The sequence below is a fragment of the Equus caballus genome, chromosome 22 (genome assembly GCF_041296265.1).
Source record: "Equus caballus isolate H_3958 breed thoroughbred chromosome 22, TB-T2T, whole genome shotgun sequence".
Lineage (NCBI taxonomy): Eukaryota > Metazoa > Chordata > Mammalia > Perissodactyla > Equidae > Equus > Equus caballus.
Window position 1 is genome coordinate 1,632,406 of NC_091705.1, and position 22,607 is coordinate 1,655,012.

Genomic DNA, 22,607 nt, shown 5'->3' on the forward strand with positions numbered 1-22,607 from the left:
GGGTTTTCCTGGTTAAGGGGCAGGAGACCGGACCTCCCACCTGTTTGGGTATGTCTGAGGTGTTCTTTCTGGGTGACTCCTCTCAAATCCACCCTCAGCCCTGTGGTTCAGCCGCACCCCCTCTGGGTCCTTCTAGGCACACTCGCCCTGTCTGCTCCTATTTTGGGATGCAGCTCCCACCATCTGTTTCAGCCACCCATGCGTTTCCATCTGCTTTCTGTCTTCCAGAAATTGAAAGCAGCCAGCTCGCTGATGGCCTGCCTCTGATTCTTTTTGTGGTAAGAGATTTCTTCCCTCTTAAATTCATTTGCTGACTTGGGAAGGAGGAGAGATTCGTGTGTGTGGTGAGCCTTGGACCAGAGGGGTCTCTGCTGAGAAAGCAAATGTACGTGGGGGGGGCGGGGCACTGGGCAGTTTTTACATCCTAGTGTGAGTGACTCTGATCAGAGTGGTTTTGAAAAGGCGTTTTGGAGCTTGGAGAGCTGGAGAGGGCCAGCCGTGTCTGACCGGAATGCAGGAGGCAGTGTGAGGCAATGGGGCCTGGGCCGGGCCGGGCCGGGCCCAGGAAGGGTGGCCAGGAGGTGGAGTGGCACTCAGGGCAGGAGCACTTGAGGACGGGCCCATGGAAGGCTGGCGTGGGGCTCCTTGGGTGGCATCCAGAGTGTTCTGGGCGAGCCCTTGTCCAGACATCAGGGCATTCTCTTTTTCTCCTTACCAGGCCCCCAGCTGATGCAATTGACCAATTTTATCAAACAGAAAAGTAAAGAATTTAGAACTCTAATAGGCAAACATCAGCCCAAAAAGTTTTCACCCAAGCCCTTTATTCAAGAAACAAAAGAGGAGCCAACCCTGATGGCCTAGTGGTTAAAGTTTGCCACTCTCGCTGCTTTGGTGGCCTGAGCTCAGTTCCCAGTTGCAGAACCACACCACTCATCTGTCAGTAGCCATGCTGTGGTGGCAGCTCACACAGAAGAACTAAAAGTGGGGCTGGCCTGGTGGTGCAGCAGTTAAGCTCGCACGTTATGCTTTGGCGGCCTGGGGTTCACTGGTTCAGATCCCGGGTGCAGACATGGCACCGCTTGACAGGCCATGCTGTGGTAGGCATCCCACATATAAAGTAGAGGAAGACGGGCAAGGATGTTAGCTCAGGGCCAGTCTTCCTCAGTAAAAAGAGGAGGATTGGCAGCAGATGTTAGCTCAGGGCTGATCTTCCTCAATAAAATAAAATAAAATAAAATAAATTAAAAAAAGAAGAACCAGAAGGACTTACAACTAGAATATACAGCTATGCACTGGGGCTTTGGAGGGAAAAAGAGAGGAAGATTGGCAACAGATATTAGCTCAGGGTGAATCTTCCCCGGCAAAAAAACCCAAAAGGGGACAGTCAGATGGTCCGCCTGCTAGATTCTCACTGTGAAGTCCTTCATGAAGCCATGGGTGAAGCTCTGGGATCCAGGTGAGGTCTTCCGTGCTCCCCTGGGCAGGGGCGGGGGCAGATGCCAGTGAGTGGGGACGAAGGACTGTCTGGGCGGTGCTGGGCTGGGCAGTCGTGTGCCCTGCCCCTGTTTGATAATGCTCTCCTGGGACCTTGGCGTGCACCAGGCTGCTGTTATCCCGAGCAGCGAGCAGAGTTGCTGGAGCCCTGGGTGGGAGTGAGGGGCACGTGGAGTAGGGTGAGGTGATGGAGACACACTCATGTGGCAGGGTCCCCAGACAGGCCATGGGCAGAGTCTGAGGTGGTCCCCAATGCTGTGGGTACCAGCAGGTTGTTGCCTTTTTCCCTTTAGATTATTACACTTTTTCTGACTTCTTTTTTAAATAAAATGATTGGCGGCTGTGGCTCCAACTATGATGTTTCCTTTCTCTTTCAAAACACTAACCATCAGGCTTCCTCACGCCCAACGGACATCTTCCAGCGGAGGAAGCATGCTCGCATCACAGGGCAGAATGAAGTGTGGCAGGGACACAGCCACACGCCCTCCTGCTGTCCTCTGGGGGATGGGCTTACAGGCCCATCCCTCCCCTGGGACAGGTGCTGTCATGCTGTGGGGCAGGGAGAGCTCCTGCCCAGATGCTCGGCCGCCCACAGCTCAGGCCTCTGTGCCGTGACCGGACATGCGGGTGCCCCAGGCCAAGCCAGACCTCGGTCTGCTGTGTCAGGAGGTAACTCAGGGCTCTCCGCCTGCCTGGCTGAGCATCCTTCCTCCTCAGCCCCCTCGGCTGACCGCTGGCGGGGGGCCAGCCCGCCCCGAGGCCTCAGCCGGGGCGCCATGCTTTCAGCCAGATACTTCCTTCAGCCCCGCGGTTCGGGCTGTCAGTTGTGGTTGCTGCAGCCCGGGGGCCATGGTCTTCCTGTAGCCCTGAAGGTTGCAGTCACCATTTTCCTGTCTGCTCCACTCTGACGCTCGCTGCACAAGCCTCTGCCGGGCTTTCTTGGGCTCTGTGTGCCCCAGGGAGCCTTAGTTTTATTTCGTCCATCACGTGCTTTCAGGGGACAGGAGAGGCTGCTCTGTGGCCTGGCTGCTCCTGCGTGGGACCGGCCATCACCCGCAGACGCTGTGGTTGCCTCCTGCCCTGGAGATTTCTGCATATAGCCGCTGGCTGCAGCAGCCCCGTGGTGCTCGTCCATGCTGGGTGGCTGCCAGTTCCCCCACTTTATGTCCAGGAAGGTGGTGGTTGGCAGTTTCTCTGCTTTGTTCCTTGTCCAAGGTGGGCCAGGCACAGGCTTCAGCCGCACTGGCTGACCCCGTCCTCTTCTCCACGCTGGCTCACATCCTGATGCCCCCACAGCACTGAGACAACATGTACTTGTACTCCAGTGCCCTGGACCCCACCTGGCTACGCACTAGCTCTGACGAGAGAGGGGCAGGAGTGGAGATGGAGAGCCAGGCTCCTTCTCACATGGGGACCTGGGGCCAAACTGCAGGACCCTTCCTCTGCCTATAAGGGCGGCCAGGCCACTGGCAGGACATCTCCTCTTCCCAGTCCGAATGGCTGGGGGCTTGTTGCCAACACCCCTAGGGTGCACTTCCAGACAGGAGTCAAGTTCATGACCACCATCCTCCCACGGGGGCTCCCCGGGCCACACTGCGGCCTAGGCACCAGCCTTCAATAACATGGAGTCACCCCCCCATTCCAGGAAGGACTGCCTCTACTGGTCCTTAGATGGCCTTGACCCTGATGGCTGTGCCCTGCTGGGGGGACATGTGGTGTAAGTGGGCAATGGGTGACAAAAGTGCCTTTGTCTCCAGGGCCACCATGGGAATGCGTGTGTGGGGCTTTACAAGTACTCTAAGCATGGTGGGTTTCTCTGGGGCTCAGCTCTCTGTTCTAAGAATCAAAGAGACCTGCTAAGCCTGGGGGACTGAGGGGTTGCCAGGAGGACCTTGTCTGATCTCACTCCTGAGGTCGCTGGAACGTCCCCCAGATGCTGCTCTCAGTGAAGCAAGGGCTTCTGGTGAATTTTCCTCCTACTGCCCTCATTTATGGTGCCGCAGAAACATTCCCAGCCAAGAACCGCCTGCCCTGCTCTTTCTCCAAACTCTGGGTAGGAATGTGACCAGGCACCCTCCAAGAAATGTTTCCAAACCTCTCTGTGTCTTCTCCCCCTTCTTCTTCTTCTTCCTTTTTTTTTTTTGAGGAAGATTAGCCCTGAGCTAACTACTGCCAATCCTCCTCTTTTTGCTGAGGAAGACTGGCCCAGAGCTAACATCCATGCCCATCTTCCTTGACTTTATATGTGGGACGCCTACCACAGCACGGCTTGCCAAGTGGTGCCATGTCCACACCTGGGATCCGAACCGGCAAACCCCAGACTGCCGAGAAGCGGAACGTGCGAACTTAACTGCTGTGCCACCGGGCCAGCCCCCTCCCCCTTCCTCTTCTGTGACCCCTTTTCCCCCTCCTCCACATGACATGAGCCTCCGAGGCTTGGCAGGGAGAGCGAAGCCAGTGGAGTCAGGAGTCATCGACCACCCCCTCATCTTCCTGCCCTCTCCACACCAGCCACACTTCTCCCTGGGGCAGTGGGCACGAGTGAGGGGCAGTTGGCCAGCTGGGCCTCCAGGAGAGCCAGGGGAGATGGGCCAGGAAAGAGCAGCTCTGGGGAATGTATGTGGCCGTAGGGTCTGGGTTTGGCAGGTAGCTCAGCGCAGCGCATGGCGAGTGGGGCCCAGGGAGGTGCGGCTCCTCCCTACCAGGGAAGTACCGGCTAGAATTTAGGGGGAGGTCGTCTGAAGGGGTCAGAGGGCGTGAGAGCCTGGACTGAGGATGCACTGGCTGGCTGGACAGTCCTTCCTTCTCCCTCTGGGCTCCTGAGGCGTCATGCACACAGGCTGGAGAAGGCCGGTGTCTCGACATTGCTCATCTGATGCCACAGTCTGTTCCTAAAATGAGAATTCCAGTCTGAGAGCACCAAGCAGGAGCCTGTTCCCAATGCTTTAGATGGGAAAAATTATAACGCATTTCTCATGGACCCAAACCTCCAAACATGTCTCTAAAATGTATCTAAATCACCATAAAATGCTTATTCATAAGTGATAACCCCAAATAAGGCCCCCACAGGTAGCTGAAACACTGTATCAGGCTTCCTCACGAGGGATTACCTACGATGCTAGGATGTCATAGGCTCAGCACATCCCTTCTTGGTCACCAGCTGCAGTGGCTTTATCACGGCTGTGTAGTAGCAGGTGACCCTGCTGCCCTTGCAGCCTTCAGCATCCTTGGAACCCTTGGAGCCAGCACCATCTGAGAGCAAATCTCCATCATGGCTGCAGTGACTACTGCTGTGTGAAAAATTACCCCAAAGCTGAGTGGCTTAACACAACCATTTTGTTACACTTCTCACAGCTTCTGAGACACAGCATTTGGGCAGGGCATGGGGAGCCAGCTGGACTTTGCTCCATGATGTCATGGCCTCAGTTGGGAGACCCCAAGTCTGGCAGCTGGGGTCCTCAGGAGGCTTCTTCATCCACATGTATGGATCCTGGGCTGGGATGGCTCACAGGCCAGGCTCACTGGGGCATCCGCCAGAACGCCTCCACAGGACTCCCTGTGGCAGGTATTCCTCACAGCATGGTGGCTTAGGGCTTCAAGAGGGAGTGCCAGCGAGCAAGGTGGGGGCTGCATTGCCCTTTAGGACTCAGGCTTGGAAGTCACTGGCATTGCTTCTGTCTGTTGGTCGAAGCAGTCACAAGACCCAGTACTATGCTGGTGTTTTCATTTAACACTTCTGACACCAAATGTGTCTGGGACTTTTACCCAAAACAACCAATTCTTTGACACCAACTGAGTGCAATTCAATTCTGACACTAACTACCTACCAGGCATCTGACCAACTTGGCTACAAAGCAGGGGTTCCCATAACCCCCTCCTTAGGTTCGATAATTTGCTAGAATGGCTCACAGAACTAAGGAAGACAGTTTACTTAATATTACTGGTTTATTATGAAGGATACAACTCAGGAATAGCCAAGTGGAAGAGGTGAATGGGCCAAGGCACGGGGGAAACGGTACGCAGAGCTCCCAGGCCCTGTCTGGGCGGCCACCTCCCAGCACTTCCACGTGTTCACAACCTGGAAGCCCTCTGAGCCCCACCGTTTAGAGTTCTATGGCGGTTCCATCACGCAGGCATGATTAATTAAATCATTGGCCATTGGTGATCGACTCAATCTGCAGCCTCTCTCCCCTCCCAGGAGATTGGGAGGTGGGGCTGAAAGTTCCAACCCTCTAATCATGCCTTGGTCTTTTTGGTGACCAGCCTTCATCCTGAAGTTATCTAGGGGCCCCCAGCCACCAGTCATTCATTAGCATACAAAAGACACTCATCACTCTGGAGATTCTCAGAAGCTCTTGTGTCAAGATCCAGGACTAAGACCAACTCTTATAACAAAAGATGCACCTATCCCCACCATCACTCAGGAAATCCCAAGGGTTTTAGGAGCTCTGTGCCAGGAACTGAGGGCAGAGACCAAATATATCTTTCTTATTATATCACAACATCACGCCCAGGTTCAGAAAGGAGGGACACGGATGCCACCTCCCGGTGGGAGGAGTGTCAGGGCCACAGCATGCGGGTGGGGGATGTGGTGCAGCTATCTTCAGAAGATACAAGCTGCCGCCCTGGCCACTGGCGCTGTGTTCAAAACACACGTGATTTGGGCATTCTACCAATTGTATTTGGAAAGTGAAGACTTTTTTGTACTCTATTGTGTTAAAAATTGTGTACTGAATTTTTGGGATGTAAAAATAAAATTTTCTTGTGTAAATATCAGCTGACCCTCACTCAGATGGCTATGATAAAAAAAAAAGAGAATAACGCGTGTTGGTGAAGATATGGAGAAATCAGAGCCCTCACATACTAGTGGGGACCCAACATAGTGCAGCCGCTTTAGAAAACAGTTTGATGGTTCCTCAAAAGTTAAACACAGAAGTTACCCAGTTATGCAGCAATCCCCTCTCTGAGGTGTATGCCTAAGAGAATTGAAAATACACGGTCACACAAAAATTTGTACACAAATGTCCATAGCAGCATTGTTCATAATATCCAAAAGGTGCAGACAATCCAGAGTCCATCAATGGATGAATGGATAAACAAAATGTGGTCTATCCATACAACAGAGTATTATTCAGCCATAAAAAGGAGCGAAGTACTGATTCACGCTGCAACATGGATGAATCTTGGAAACCTTTGCTAGGTGAAATAATGTTACAGAACCAGGTTTGTTTTTGCCCGCTGCCCAGAAAGCCAAACACCGAGAAGACGAGTTTGCAGCAGAGAGAGGGTTTACTCACAAGGCAGCCACGTGAAGAAGTGAGAGTATGAGTCTCAAATTCGCTTCTCAGAAAATAGGGACTCAGGGATATTCATGGGATGGGGGGGCAAGGTGGTCTGAATGTGGAGAGAGAGGTGATTGGAGGTGAGGAGAGGTGAGGTCATTGATGATCTACGCAAGCGTAGTCAGACTCCATGCTTCTTCATAGGACCCATGTTCACACAATGGCAGCGTTAACATGACCTGAGGGTGGAGTTTTTAGCCTCTCAACGTCAAAAGGTCACCTATTAGACATCTGTGCGGGCCCAGTTGATGGGTTGGTGGTCTCAAGTGGCCTGAAGTGGACAATGGGTTCTAATTCCTGAAAAACAGCTCACACACCCATTACCATGGTGACCCAGGGTCCAGGGAGGTGTTATCTGTAGGAGCCTAGTGGGAGTCAGACAGCCTATTGCCGAAGCAGCCATTTAACAATGGGTGGGTTAAACAGCTAAAAGCTATAATCAGTAATTGCAAAAAGGAGAAAACTTTAGTACCTAGATACTTAATCATCAACGGCTGTTTCCTGGTTTCAATAAGCCAGACACAAAAGCCCACATATTGTGATTCCTTGAATATGCAAATCCATAGTAGACACAAAAGTAGATTACCAATTTCCAGGATCAAGGGGGGCGGAAATGGAGAGTGACTGCTAATGGGTATAGAATTTGTTTTGTGATGGTGAAAATGTTCTGGAATTAGTTGCACAACATTGTGAATACACTAAAAACCACTGAGTTGTTTTAACAGTGCGAATTTCATGGTATGTGAATTACAGCTCAATAAAAAATTGTTTCAAAAAATATTTTTAAAAAGCAGCTGAGTGATGTCTGTTGTATGAACTGGTCGTTAGAGTCGGGAGCCTCTCTACTGGGAGAGGCCCTGCAGGCGTTGCTGCAGACAAGGCGTGCCCCGCCCTCGGCCAGGCCTCTGCAGGGGATGAGTGGGAGATGCAGCTCACGCTGGCCACCCGAGCCAACCTTCTACCTCAGGCCAAATAGGAATCTTGGGACCAGTTTGCTCAGCCAAGCCTAGTGGGTAGCATGGGCAAGAGGATGAGATGAACAGGAAGCAGATGCTAAAGCGCTGGGCCCTTCAAGGATGGCAATTTTGAGGGTGTGGTGAACCTGCCCACCAGTGATGGGTCCTAGGGAGCGCTTGGCCTGGCCAATGAGATCCTCTGCATGGGAACGTCAGGGCCGCTGGGCGCTGGGTGGAACGAGGTGGGTGCAGTGGGAGAGGAAGCCTGGGGTCAGGTGAGAGTCATGTCAGGCAGGGATGAACAAAGCTGTTCCAGGGACTCAGTCTGGCCACAGTCACTCTCCCCTGGGGGGACAAAGTTGGCGAATTCTAGGGGTGGGTGTCAGCACCCCAGAGGGTGGCCTGAAGTTGAGGACAGAGCTTCCACCCAAAGGAGGGTGGAAATGCTGGGCAGGGGACGAGGACGGAGCTCAGAAGGGACTGGCTGCCACAGTGGGGGAGGGAGTGAGGGGGTGCTGCAAATTTGGGGGCATGCTGTGTGGTAGTCCATAATGCTGGGGTCCCCAGTGATCCAAGCCTGCTGGTATATGCAGCCCGTGTAGTCCCCTGCCCTGTGACTTGCTTTAACCAATACAATGCAGAGGAAATGACACTCCCAGGCTTAAACTGCTAAGAGGCCTGACCGCTTCTGCTTTTGGCCTCTGGGGAGCCCTGAAACTAGTGGAAAGACTGAGGTCCAGCTATCTCAGCATCCAGCTGAGCCCAGCTCCCAACTAACCTTTTGGCTGAATGCAGCCACACGTGTGCCCACTGGTGAGACCAGCAGGAACGCTCAGCTCGACTTAGCATTGCTTACGTCACTGACTTTTACGCTTGCTGAAACTGCCCGCTGCAGGCCTGTGCCCTCTGCCTCCAGGTGGATGGGCCAGGCCCTGTGTGAGCTCCTGCAATGCCCTCCTGTCCTTCTGAGCCCGTCTTTCCCGACTCCAGGTGGCTTCCCCACACACGTGCTCAGCCTGTCTCACCTGAGGCCTGGGGCCACTGCAGGTCTCCGAGCGCATCGTCGTCTGCTCTGCGCTCTCCTCGCTGAACTCCGAGCTGCCGTGTGCGGGGAGACCCCTGGACTCTGCGGGCGCCCCCTGCACCGCGGCCCAATGCCGCCGTCTCCTGGCCGTGAGCGCTTTTCCCATCTCAGCCATCCTGTCTTCTGCTGCCTGACGCCCAAGTCTTGCAAATAGTTATGTTACAGGCTCTTAACATCAGCCCTGATATCAGTTCCCCACATTGAACCCAGCGTGTATGGGGTTAAAACTAAAACCCACCACCCCCTTTCCTGCTTCTCTAGCTCCACTCACATGTAAATCCCTGTTTCTTTAAACTTGGACTCTTTGAGCTTTACAACTAAATGGGAGTTACAAATTGTTAAAAGCCCAGGGGGCCTGGAGTTGGAGGCGCACTAAAGTTTAGCTAATCATGTGTCCTTGAGTTTGCCAGGAAAGCCGCTGTCTCAAGAGTATCAAGGAGCGGAGGCTTCCCAGACCTCAACTCCTTGATTCCCGACGCTCGAACCCGCCTCAAACAAGAAGACGAGACAACGGCAAAGGACGCCCACCTGCCATCCTCCTATCTCACCCTCCCCCCGCCTTGCTGCAAGCAGCCTCTCAAGGCCAAATGCAGGCTGGTGGGAAAGCACAGAGCTGCACAAGCTACATGTTCCCCCCTCCCCTACCCAAAACCCCAAATAAAAATCCCTGTCCATTCCTCATCGGGGAGCTAACAATTTTTGAGGCATGAGCCCTTGCTTTGCTCCCTGTGCCTGGCATAGTAAAAACCTTTCCTCTTCCACTCAAGACTCTGTTCTCGTTATTTGGATTGGCGTCGGGTTCAGAGACCGAACTTTCCGTTACAGTTACTGCACATATTTTGTCCTGTGTTTTGGCTGTTTCAGGTATGGGTGGGCGGGGGTAGAAATCTGAGCCCTGTTGCTCTGACTTGCCCAGAGGTGTTAAACGTGCTTCTCTCTGGTTCCCAGTGAGTGCGAGCATCTCCGTGATTTGCTAACCTGAAGCTTCCCATTGTGTGAACTGCCTGCCCTTCTTCCTATGATGTTTTGGGTCCTTTTTCTTATTTATTTGTAGGAGTTCTTTGTACAGTTTAGATATCAATCATTTGTCAGGTTACAAGTTTACGAATGTCTCCTTGCAATCTGTCATCTGTCTGTTGGTTTTGTGTAGGGAGCTTTATTGAATCAAAATACTTCATTTCAGTGTTGACAAATCTATCTGGGTTTTGCCTTATTATTATTATTTTTTTTTAGGGAATATATTTTCAGTCATGGATTACGCTGATTTCCTACATTTCCTTCAATTAGCTCTGTTCCTATTTAAGTATTTAATTCATCTGAATTCTGCATTTGCTCAGGAGGTAAAGGGGATAGCTAGCCATTCTTTCTACAAGCGCTTTTTCTAATGCAAATTTTTGCCTACTCATTGCTTTCTGTTGTCGAATTTATGGCCTATCCAGCCCCTCTGTGTGTGTGTGTCTGCCTTGGGGTCCATAAGGTGTGCTTTTGATCTATGTATGTATTTCTGCACCAGCATTTGCATTTCATTCATTCATTCACATATTTACTAAGACGTTCAGACTTTCCTTAATGTTTGGAAGGCAAAGTCTCTGCTCTCTGCCTGGCCATCCCTTCACCCAGGAGCCTTCCTCAGCCAGAGGGCTGAGCTTCTTGTGGGGGGGTGGTGGTGGTGTGTGTGTGTGTGTGTGAACATCTTGTATTTTGGAATAAGTTTAGATTACAGAAGAGTTGCAAAGATAGCACAGAGAATCTCTATCATCCTCACCCAGTTTCCCCCATCATTCACATCTTCAATTACCATGGTACATTTGTCAAAACTAAGGTCATAATTCTCATCGGCACAGCGCTATTAACTAAACTCCAGACTTGGTTCAGAAGTTGCCAGATTTCCCATTAACGTCGTTTCTGTTCAAGGACTCCATCCTGGCCACACCGCCTTTAGTCCTTTTGTCCCTTGCGTCTCCTCTGGCCCATGACCGTTGCTCCGATTTTCCTTGGTTTTCACGACCTAGACAGTTTGAGCAGTACTGGTCAGGGGCCTGCAGAGCGCTCTCCAGGGTTTGTCTTGACAAATAAAAATGGCAAGCAATAGGATATATTGGAGTATATGAGGAAGCCATTTGGTGTAAACCTAATTCGGCCTAACCTTGTCTTTCCAAAAGGGCCTGACCTAGGCCATTGAGCATGCATTGTATATCTGCTTTAGACATTCCCCATGGCAAGAGCAAAGGCCCTTGAGATAAAGGTGCAACTTCTCTCCCCCTCCCAACGTTGGCATCTCCTTGAAGATTAAGTATCTTTCCTTAGGCTAGAAACTGATTGCTGTGCTCACCTGTGACCACCCAGCTTGAGACGATAGACTTGCCTCCTGCTATGCCCACCAAGATAGCAGACCCACTACCTGCTGTGTCCATCAAGTGCTGTGCCGACGGGGCAATCTTGTGACTATTGTGGGGGGCACATTTCAATCATATGTGAAACACCCTCTTTGAGGGTATATAACCACCCTGTGTACCCCCACTTCTTTGGAGTGCTCAGTTCCTTTGTGGAAAGACTCTCCCAGGTTATAATCCTAAGATTTAAGCTCAGAATAAACTCACCCAAATTTTCATTTATAGATTGGTTATGGATCATTTTCGTCGACAGTCTGATGTTTTTCTCACATGAGACTGGGGTGATGGCTTTGGGAGGAACACACAGAAGCGAAGTGCCCTTTTAGTCACATTCTATCAGGGGTCCTGACACCCACCTGGCATGACTAGTGAGGCTGCCCTCGGCCACGGGCTCATGTAGGTTTGCCAGGTTCATACTCTGTTTGTCAGGAAACAAGTCACTAAGCCGAGCCACACTCAATGCTGGGTGGAGGGGATTAAACTCTGCCTCTGGGAGGGGTAGTAGCAACATAAATTATTGTCTTTTGAAGGGAAGATTTGTCTCTTTTCCTCCATTTAGACTTATTTTAAATATGTTCACTTTAACTCCTGATCAGGCATCGCCGGCCAGCCTGCCTGGTGTGAGGCCCCCTCGCCCCACCGTGGACGCCTGCAGCATCTTCCTGCCTGCACTGTTGCTCCATCCAAGGCCTGTCCTAGCCCGGCTCCCAGAGTCTTTCTACAGCTTAGCTCTGACCATGTGGCCCTGAGTGCACACAGCTTCGTTGGATCCCAGCATCCAAGGTTGTGGATGTCGCCTTGCAGTGGTTTCTGGTTCAAACATATTTTGTTGGACTTGCACAGAGTTTAGATACTTTACAAATTAGTTTCCACATTTATAAATCCCAGCATTACCTGGGAACTTGTTGGAGAGCAGATTCTTGGGCTTATCCTGGACGTGCTGTACTGGAATATCAGGGACGGGGCCTGGCAATCTGAATTTGAAAAGCCCCCTGGTGGTTCTGATGCACAAGAGTTTGAGACCCGCTGTTACAGATAATACAAGTACAACATTACTGACTTTGATAATGCTTTCCTTGGTTGGAAGCTCTAGGGGGCAGGTGGTTTGATTAATCTAGAGCTGGGATCACTCCAGTGGTCCTGCAGGTGCATGAGGGGTGTTGGTGGGGCTGTGAGAGTGAAAGGCTTGTGCCTGAATGGAAGGTTCTGTGTGCTGACTGACACTGTCCGCTTGTGGAGCACTGTGGCCATTAGCATTGAACTCCTCCTCCTCCTCCTCATCTCTTTCAGTAAACGCTACTTTCAATGCCTCGTTATTTTCTTGTTGCATAGTAGCCTTGAAGGTCCCTCTGCTGAAAATGATGGAGCCTTTACTGCTGCTCCTTGTTCTTTTTTTTTTTCTTCTGTGTGTGTGTGTGTGTGTGTGTGTGTGTGTGTCTGGATTCAAATTACTGCCTGTGGTCATTTGCTTTAATTCTGAAGAATTTCCTTTTGTATTTCTTGTAAATGGGTCTTCTAGCAACATATGTTTTTGTTTATCTTGAAATGTCTTTATTTTGCCTTCATTTTTGAAAGATAGTTTTGCTGGATCTAAAATTCTTAGTTGACAGTTTTTTCTTTCAACACCTTAAATATGCTGTTCCAGGGCCTTCTGGCCTCCACTGTTTCTGAGGACAAGGCAGCTGTTAATCTTACTGTGATGTCCTTGTGCATGAGTCACTTTTCTCTTACTGCTTTAAAAAATTTTCTCTTTGTCTTTCAGCATTTACTATAATGTGTTTTGATGTGAATCTCTGTTTTTATCCTACACAGAGTTCATTGAGCTTCTTGAGTGTGTAGATTAATGTTTTTCATCAAATTTGGGAAGTTTTCTGCCATTGTATCTTTGGATATTTTTTCTGTTCCTTTCTCTCGTTCCTTTCCTTTTGGTACCCCCATTAAGCATATGTTGGTATGCTTGATAGTGTCCACATTTCTCAAAGGCTCTCTTCATTTTTACTTCAATCTTTCCTTCTGCTCTTTGGATTTGCATAATTTCCACCATCTACAAATTCACTGATCCTTTCTCATGACAGTGCAGATCTACAGTTGAGCCCCTGTAGTGAGTTTCTCATTTTGGTTTTTGTACTTTTCCTACTCTAGAATTTCTATTTGGTCCTTTTTTTAAAAAAAATATAAACTCTGTCTCTATTCATATTCTCTACTTGATGAGATGTTGTCATCAATATCTTCCTTTACTTTTAAAGCATCGTTTCCTTTAGTTCTTTAAGCATATTTATAATGGCTGCTTTGAAGGCTTTGTCTGTTATATCTGACATCTGGCTCCTCTCTCAGGCAGTTTTTATTTCCCACTTTCTTTCCCTGTATAAGGATCACTCTTTCCTGGTCATTGCATGTCTCATACATTTGTTGTTGTTGAAAACTGGGCCTTAGGCGATACATTGTAGCAACTATTGACACTGTTCCCCCTCCCCTCTCTGGAGTTTGTTTTTGTTGTTGTTTATTTGTTCAATGACCTGGCTAGACTCTGAGTCTATCAGTCTATTAAGAAGTCTATCTCTCCTGTGGTGTGGAGCCTTTGGTGCTGTTCCTCAGAGGGCACAGCCTTGGGCAAATGCACAGTCACTCAAGGATGATAGTGGTTTACCAGACTCTCTTTGACTCTCTCTTTCCTATTCCATCTAATAATGTAGCTGGCCTGTGGTTTAGCTTATTGTTTTCATAAAGCTACCAGATTTCTCTTAATTACTTATCCAATATTGCCATTGTTTTCTAGAACACCCTTAGACTTGGACTTGCCTACACTGTGTTTCAAATTAAGTCAGTTCCTTTGGGGATTGCTGTTAAGCCATCCGTCCTTGTGGCCTGCTCTCCCCCTGGGCACAGTCTCTGAGTCACTACTCTCAGGGTTGGGTGGGAACCTTAGTCTCTGGTCTTCTTCACTTACCTTTCCCAGCATGAAGGGTAAGCTGGGGGGAGGTAACTGCGGGTAAGGTGGTCACGGCACCAGCATTCTCAGCCTTCCACTCCAAGGATAGGGTCTCTAGCTTATGAGTGGGGCTGAGTGGAAGAAGGGAGCTCTTGACCTTTCAGCCACACTCACCAGGAATTTAGCCTCTACAACTCAGAGGGGGAGGGGTGAGAAATACTGGTATCCTGCCCCTCCTAGTGATGCCATACCCCTTGATTTGGTATCATCTCTCTTGATTAGGGGCTGAAGTGGTCAGGAACCCCATCTCCTTGGCTGCATCCTCTGGAGTGCAGCTTCCATCAAGCCTGGCTAGGGTGCAGGAGGGAGAATTGGCTGTGGCTCAAGGTCCACAGATTATGGCAATTCTCACTGAGATTTAGTAAATTTTCTTGAGCAAATATTCTTTCAGTTCCTCTATGCCCTTAGGGCAATTTCCAGAGACTTCAAAAGTTGTTATTTTTAAAAATAATTTTACCACCTGTGGTTGTTTCACCAGGGAGCAGGTCTACAGGCTCCTCACACTTCTGTTCCAGAAGTGGATTCTTTCTTTATCTTTTTGGGATTGGTTCCTACTTTTAGTGCTTTCCTTGTCTTGCATTTCTTTTCTCTCAGGTGTGAATTCTGTGTAGTTTTGTTAGCTCTGCCTTCCAGCTGACTAATTCTCTCTTTAGCTATTCTGCTATTTAACTCATCCACTGAGTTTTAAATCTCAATTAATATTCTTTTCATTTTCAAAATTCCATTTGGTACTTTATTAAAACTGTATGTTCAATTTTGATAGTCTCTTATTCCTTCACTTTTATTTATTTAAGCATATTTATACTTTTGAATTTGATAATTCTCATGCCTTCAGTCTTCGCAGTATAATTCTCTCTCCTCACTTTTTTGTTGTCCTTGACTCTAGAATGAGTGGCTTGTTCCCTCAAATATTTAGTGATTTTTTGAAAAAAATTACAATTGATCTGTGGGGATGTTTTGTGCCTCTGGTGTAAAACACCTCCACAAAAGATATGTTTGCTTCTGTCAGGAGCCTGGAGGTTGTTAATCTAGGTCTGCTGTAACCTGGATTTTCAGCTTTTATTTTTCCTCAGCAGAGGCAGTGTGATTTCTAACCCCAAACCACTGGGTGTATTGTCTTCTTAGCAGAGACGCCTTTTTTCTTTTTTTCAAAACTCCAAGATCCTTCCAGCGTCAGAGATGACTCAGTTCCACTCGCAGTAAGGCCTAGCCTGTTCTCTGGCAGGTTCTGGTGTTGGGTGGGCTCCTCACCTCCCCCCAGCTGCCTGTGGATAGCCTTCCACCTCAGCCAGACCCCATAGTCCCATCCCTTCACCACAGGGGCTCTTGCAACTGCTTCCCTCCTTGCCAACCCTCCTCACCCATCTCTGACATAGCTGTGTGACCTTGGGTTGGTTTTTTAGAAACTCTGAATCTCAGTTTCCTCATATGTAAAGTGGCCACATATCAGTACCCTAATGGCAGTTATTTCTTTTCTTTCCATTTATCTCTTCTTTTATATCCATTTTCTCTCACTTAGAGTGATGGTTAGCCAAGACCATTAGAAACCCTAAACTGTGTATTAAATTAGATAAAAGCTCTACTTACCATGTAATAATGGTTTCTTTGAACCTATTTCACCTTTTGATCTGTTCTGCTGTTTTTTTATTGCCTCTCTGATTTTCCAAGAGGGCAGATGACAAAACAAAAGGCCTCAACATAAAAATGTCTCTTGATAGCAGGTGTAATAAATCTTCAGCCAGAATTCAAGTAACTCTTGCCTTTAAGTCATTATGAGAGAAAGGTAACTAGCATGACACAAAATGACAACCCACTCAAATGCAGCCCTTTGAAGGTGTTCTGAATGTTGGCATTTAAATACTGCTAGAGTGTCTTCAGATTGCTGGAATCTTCCCAAGACTGGGGTGTTATGTACTTTGAATGTTTCTCCAAAGGTAAAATACATTGATTGCCCGTCTATCTTGAGTCCTGTACGTGTAGTGAATGCCTTTGCTTCTATTGCCAGATGCTCTGAAAGGGGATAAGATTTTAATTAGCAGTCAACAAAATTCCTTTCCACTTTTCATTGTAATGGATCTGCAATCTGTTACGTCTACCTGCTCATTATGCAGCATGGCTTAAAATGTCAGTGCTTCCTTGGGAGTCACAGGCTCTGAGAAGTTCAGAGAAGTGTGCCACTCCTCTTCTGAATGGCAGTTCCCTCTCTTCCATTTTCCTCCAAGGCAATTTTTTTCCTACAAGAGATGAAGATATGGCAACTTCTCTCTAGTTCTGAAGACTTCCTTCAGGAGCTCGGGCGTGGCTCACTTGCCCGTCCAGAAAAGCTCCCTTGTTCTTCTGGCAGCTGGTGCCACAACTTCCGGAAACGGCTTGTTAGGACGCAGGCTTGCTGTGCCTTGAAGCTTCTCTGCCTTATGAGTCTGATTGGAAACGTCTCTCACAGACATGCTTGCACACTGATGAGCCATGGGCTGGCTTTGGAATGACAGTCCCTATTGCTATAAATGGCACCTGAGAGGAGACTTAGCTAGGCAGGAGGGGGCACTGTAACATGCAAAGGAATGGAGGGAGGAACCCTTTCACCCGTCCATCCATCCAAACCTTCATCCATCCAAACTCCACCCATCCTTCCATCCACTCACTCATTCATTCATCTTTCCATGCATTTAGGCATTAATCAATTAATTTTTTCTTCAGTGAGCATTTGAAACCTCTGCACCTGGTGCTGGGGTTATAAAGACAAGACCTGGTCTTGCCCTCAGGTTGCTCAGTCTCATGACTGAGGTTGACGTGTAAACAGAGATTCATTATACATTGTGAAAAGTGCCATAATAAAGTGCATTCAAATGGAGAGGAGAGTAGGGGGCAAGGTGATGAGAAAATGCTTCACAGAGTTTACATTTATGCCAGGTCTAGACCAAGGGGACTGAAGCCAGGTTGGAATTGCAATCCCTACTGAGGGTCTGGTATGGACAAATGTGTGACATGTGGGAGGATGTCCTCCTTGTGAATGAGAGAGGCAGGTGGGATGGGAAATGTGTGCAGGCACTGGATCTTGAGGGACCTCTAAAGCCTTGCTACAGAATTTGTGCTTTCTCCTATAGGAGATGGAGAATATTACACATCATTCTGGATGTCTTTTGGTGAATGAGGAAAAGAGCCCAGGTGAGAGGTTATTGCCACTGTCCAGGCAGGAGGTGCTGACAGCCTGAGCTGAGGTGGGCAGTGTGGTGGTCAGCAGAGGATGCTCTCTGGGAAGCGGCTTTGGCAGAAGTGAGGAAGAGACATGGGAGGGGTGTAAGACAGAGCTCAGGTATCTAATTCTGGAGCCACCTGGAGACCTCGGAAAATGGGCTGCAGGTGTGATGGATGTGGGTGTGAGTATGGCAGGTGGATGATGTGTGTTGGTGCACGGTTTTAGGGGTCTTTGGGATGTTCAAGTGGAGAGGTCTCATAAATAGTTGGAAACATTTCTGAATTCAGGAGAGTGGTGTAAGCTACAAAGGCACAGAGGTGATAGGGACAGAGACCTGGTGGTGACGGTCAGTAGGGACATGTAGGTGATGGGCAGCAGAGACACGGAGGTGACTGGCAGCAGCCAAAGAAATTCTTTGGATGCCCTGTGAAGAGGTTCTAGCTTATTAATTAATATTTCTAATAGTCATGTCACACTGTTGGTTCATATTTAGCTTGTGGTGAGCTAAAAGGTAGGACTTTTTCACCAGAACTGCTAGTAATTCAAGTCTCCTTCATTCCATTTCTGGATGATGACTGATCCTTTGAGTTCAAATGTGGGACCTCACATCTGGTTGGTTTTGGTCCGACACCGGCCTGTGAGGACCTGTCTGATTTGCTGCCCCATAAACAAACCGTCCCTCCCAGTCCAGTGCTTGCCATGGTGGGATCTCCCGCAGTTGTCCACCTCAGGCTGTTGATAAGCATTGACTGGAACAGGGCCAGGGACAAGGAGTGGTGAGGCCAGAGAGGCTCCCCTCCAGGCTGCGAGGTTGGGCCCTGTCGTGTCTTCTTTGGGTGTGATCTTCACCCCGGGGAGCTCACGGTCCCCCATCCCAGCACCTCTCACTTCTCCACCTGGGGCACAAAGACGCCACTTGCTCAAGGGGAAGTCCAGGTTGTTGTGACAGTCCCTAAACGAGTATGTCAACAGAGGTCACAGTTCATGTGCTGTCAGCTGTCCTTGATGCACCCAGTCTAACTCTGATTTTTGTCGCGTTTCCTGTCTCTTGAAGAATTCTAAAGTTGCAAGGAAGCGAAGACTCCTATTTCCTTTGGAAGGAGGAAACAGGAGCAGGAAATTCCCCTGCCTCTCTACAAGGGGCTGTCTAAACCAAATTACAAGTTATTTTTTATTTGTGAAAGGATGGTGAAGAATTTAGAAAAATTGTGTAAGTGGCAAAAAATCTTTTATTTCATTTTTCTTAAATGTCAGCTTTTCAAAAATTGATAGACAAATTAGAAGGGGAGAAGTATGTGTGTGGGAGTCCCAATTTGAACGATGTGAGGCCTGGTTCCCACACAGCACACTAGGGTTCCAGGTTATTAAGACACTCCACGAGGCTTGCCTCCTAATTCTGGGAGAAAACAAGGCAGTGAGTGCTTCTGTCACTTGTTCTGCTCTGGTTATGGAGGAACGATGGTAAAATTGGCTCAGCCCTTCTGTGTGGCCAGGGTGCCTCTAGAACCAAGGAGGCTGTGAAAACAAAACTGCCTTCCGAATTTACCAGCTTAATTGCTAACATTCGCCAGTTGCAAGTAAAAGTTTTGGTGACAAGAACTATCTCCTTGTGGTTGGGTAGCAGGTTAAAAAGCTGTAGATGCAACGTACACTGTTTCTTCTGTCTGTGTGTCCTCGGGAACATGAGGTGTGCAGACAAGGCAGCCCTGGCAGAGAGGGAGCTGTAGGGCCTGTCGGCTCCGCTCTTGTGGGATTCACACCCCGCCCCCATCCCGTTGCGTCCAGCCTCTGGACCACTCAGCTCATCTTGTTTTGTCCACTGGGACCTGGGCAGAGGTACGGGGCCACTCCCGACCACTTTGGGGTGAGGGGCAAGTCCCTTCTCCTCCTTCTGGAAGTGAGGGTGGTGATGATGGCGGTGTTCCTCCCCTAGTCTGTGAGCACCGAACAACAGTGATTAACCTGCCCAGGAGCTGTCGGCTTCTCCTTACGACCACGCGCTGGCGACACTAAACAACGTGAGTGGTAACGTATTACTCTGGTTGATCTAAGTTCTAAACAATTGCTTTGATTATTGTTGAGTTTCAATTATGTATGATAGGTATAATTTACATATATTATATAAAATATGCTATGTCCTATATTATATGTGTATGCTATATATGTTATATAGGTGCTTTAAATTAGTGTGTATTTATTACTTATTCTTTAATAGACATTGCTTTCTACTAGCTGATGACTGGAGAACTCTCATCTATAGAGGCAGCTCCCCATACACCTAGACTGAGCTACATACTTTTGTTTTGAGAGTCAGGTCACAAACGTTCAGAGTCATCCAAATTCCCTTCAGATGCAAATCGTGTCTTCAAACCTCCGTATTCCTGTGCTTCAACAGTAGATCCTTTCTCTTTCTTTTCTTTAAATTGAGGTAACATTGGTTTATAAGACTGTATAAATTTCAGGTGTACATCATTATATTTGGGTGGATTGGCCCCCCAAAGGCTAACTACCATCTGTCAGGGCACACGTGCCCTTTTTCTACTTTCACCCTTGCCCTCTCCCCCTTCCCCTCTAGTAACCACCCACCTGTTGTCTGTGTCTATGTGTTTGTTGTTGGAGTTGTTTTAGCTTCCACATATGAGTGAAATCGTACAGTATTCGGATTTCCCGTCTGACTTATTTGGCTTAGCATAATATCCTCAAGGTCCGTCCATGTTGGAAATGGCACGATTTCATCTGTTTTTTAATAGCTGAGGAGTATTCCATTGTATATACACCACATCTTCTTTATCTAGCCGTCAGCTGATGGCCACTTAAGTGGATTCCAAGTCTTGGCTACTGTGAATATACTGCAGTGAACTAATTTTCAAATTAGTGTTTTTGTGTTCTTTGTATAAATACCCAGAAGTGGAATAGCTGGGTCATATGATTTTTCTATTTTTAATTTTTTGAGGAGTCTCCACACTATTTTCCACAGTGGCAACACGAGTTTGCATTCCCAGCAGCAGTGGATGAGGGTTCCTTTTCCTCCACATCCTCTCCAACACTCGTTATTTCTTGTCTTTTCAATAATAGGCGTTCTGACAGGCATGAGGTGATATCTGATTGTGATTTTGATTTGCATTTCTGTAATTAGTGATGTTGAACATCTTTTCACTTGCCTGCTGGCCTTCTATATATCTTCTTTGGAAAAATGTCTGTTCAGAGTCTTTGCCCCCTTTCTTTTTGTGAGCACGACTGGACCTGAGCTAACATATGTTGCCAATCGTCCTCTTTTTGCTTGAGGAAACTTGTTGCTGAACTAACATCTGTGCCAATCTTCCCCTATTTTTCATGTGGGACGCTGCCACAGCATGGCTTGACAGGCAGTGCCAGGTCTGTGCCTGGGATCCGAACCTGAAAACCCCAGGATGCTGAAGTTGAGCATGTGAACTTAACCAGTATGCCACTGGGCCAGCCCCTCTTTGCCCATTTTTTATTTGGGTTGTTAGTTTCTTTGTTGCTGATATGTATGAGTTCTTTATATATTTTGGATATTAACCCCTTATCAGATGCATGATTTGCAAATAAATATGTTCTACCAATTGTTAGGTTGTCTTTCCATTTTGTTCATGGTTTCCTTTGCTGTGCAGAAGCTTCTTAGTTTGCCGTAGTCTCATTTTTAAATTCTTTCCCTTGCCGGGGGAGACGTGATATTTAAAAAGATACTGGCAAGACTGATGTCAAACAGCATACTGTCTATGTTTTCTTCTAGAAGTTTCATGGTTTCAGGTCTTACATTCAAGTCTTTGATCAGTTTTGAATTAATTTTTGTGTATGGTGTAAGAAAATTGTCTACTTTCATTTTTTTGCATGTGACTGTCCAGTTTTCCCAACACCATTTATTGAAGAGACATTCCTTTCTCCGTTGTGTGTTCTTGGCTTCTTTGTTGAAAATTAGCTGCCCATAGATGTGTGGGTTTATTTCTGGGCTCTCTATTCTGTTCCATTGATCTGTGTGTCTGTTTCTGTGCTAGTACCATGCAATTTTGATTTCGATACCTTTGTAGTATATTTTTAAATCAGGGAGCGTGAAACCTCCAGCTTTGTTCTTTTTTCTCAGGATTGCTTTGGCTTTTTGGGGTATTTTGTTGTTCCATATAAATTTTAGGATTCTTTGCTCTATTTCCATGAAAAATGTCATTGGGACTTTGATAGGGATTGTGTTGAATCTGTAGATTGCTTTAGGAAGTATGGACATTGTAACTATGTTAATTCTTCCAATCCAAGAGCACAGAACATCTTTCCATTTCTTTGTGTCTTCTTCAATCTCTTTCAACAGTGCTTTATAGTTTTCAGTGTACAGGTCTCTCACCTCTTTGGTTAAATTTATTCCTAGGTATTTTATTCTTTATGTTGTGATTGTAAATGGGATTGTATTCTTGATTTTTCTTTCTGCTATTTCATTATTAGTGTGTAGAAATGTAACTGATTTTTTATGTTGATTTTGTACCCTGTGAATTTACTGTATCTGTTTATTATTTCTAACAGTTTTTTTTGTGAATTCCTTAGTGTTTTCTTTATATAAAATCACGTCATCTGCAAATAGTGACAATTTTACTTCTTCCTCTCCAATTTGGATCCCTTTTATTTTTTTCTCTTGCCTAATTGCTCTGTCAAGGACTTCCAATACTATGTTAAGTAAGAGTGGTGAAAATGGGCATTCTGTCTTGTTCTTGTTCTTAAAGGGATAGCTTTCAATTTTTTATCATTGAGTATGATGTTAGCTGTGGGTTATATATGGCCTTTATTATATTGAGGTACTTTCCTTCTATATCCATTTTATTCATAGTTTTTGTCATAAAAGGTCCTGAACCTTGTTGAATGCTTTCTCTGTGTCTATTGAGATGATCATGTGATTTTTATTCTTCATTTTGTTAATGTGGTGTATCATATTGATTGATTTGCAGAAGTTGAACCATCCCTGCATCCCTGGAATAAATTCCACTTGATCATGGTGTATGATCCTTTTAATGTATTGTTGGATTCTATTTGCTAACATTTTGTTGAGGATTTTTGCATCTATGTTCATCAGTGATATTGGGCTGTAATTTTCTTTTTTTGTGTTGTCCTTGTCTGGTTTTGATATCAGAGTAATGTTGGCCCTATAGAAT

The 22,607-nt window shown here is 47.4% G+C and overlaps 1 long non-coding RNA gene across 1 annotated transcript in view; it reads left to right on the top strand.

Annotated features, from left to right (window-relative positions):
- The first annotated feature begins 198 nt into the window (after positions 1-198).
- LOC138920045 (uncharacterized) overlaps positions 199-22,607 on the top strand; it is a 59,469-nt gene continuing 37,060 nt past the window's right edge. Inside the window, exon 1 of the long non-coding RNA XR_011430664.1 lies at positions 199-278. This is a non-coding gene — a long non-coding RNA (uncharacterized lncRNA). The remainder of the gene's footprint in view (positions 279-22,607) is intronic.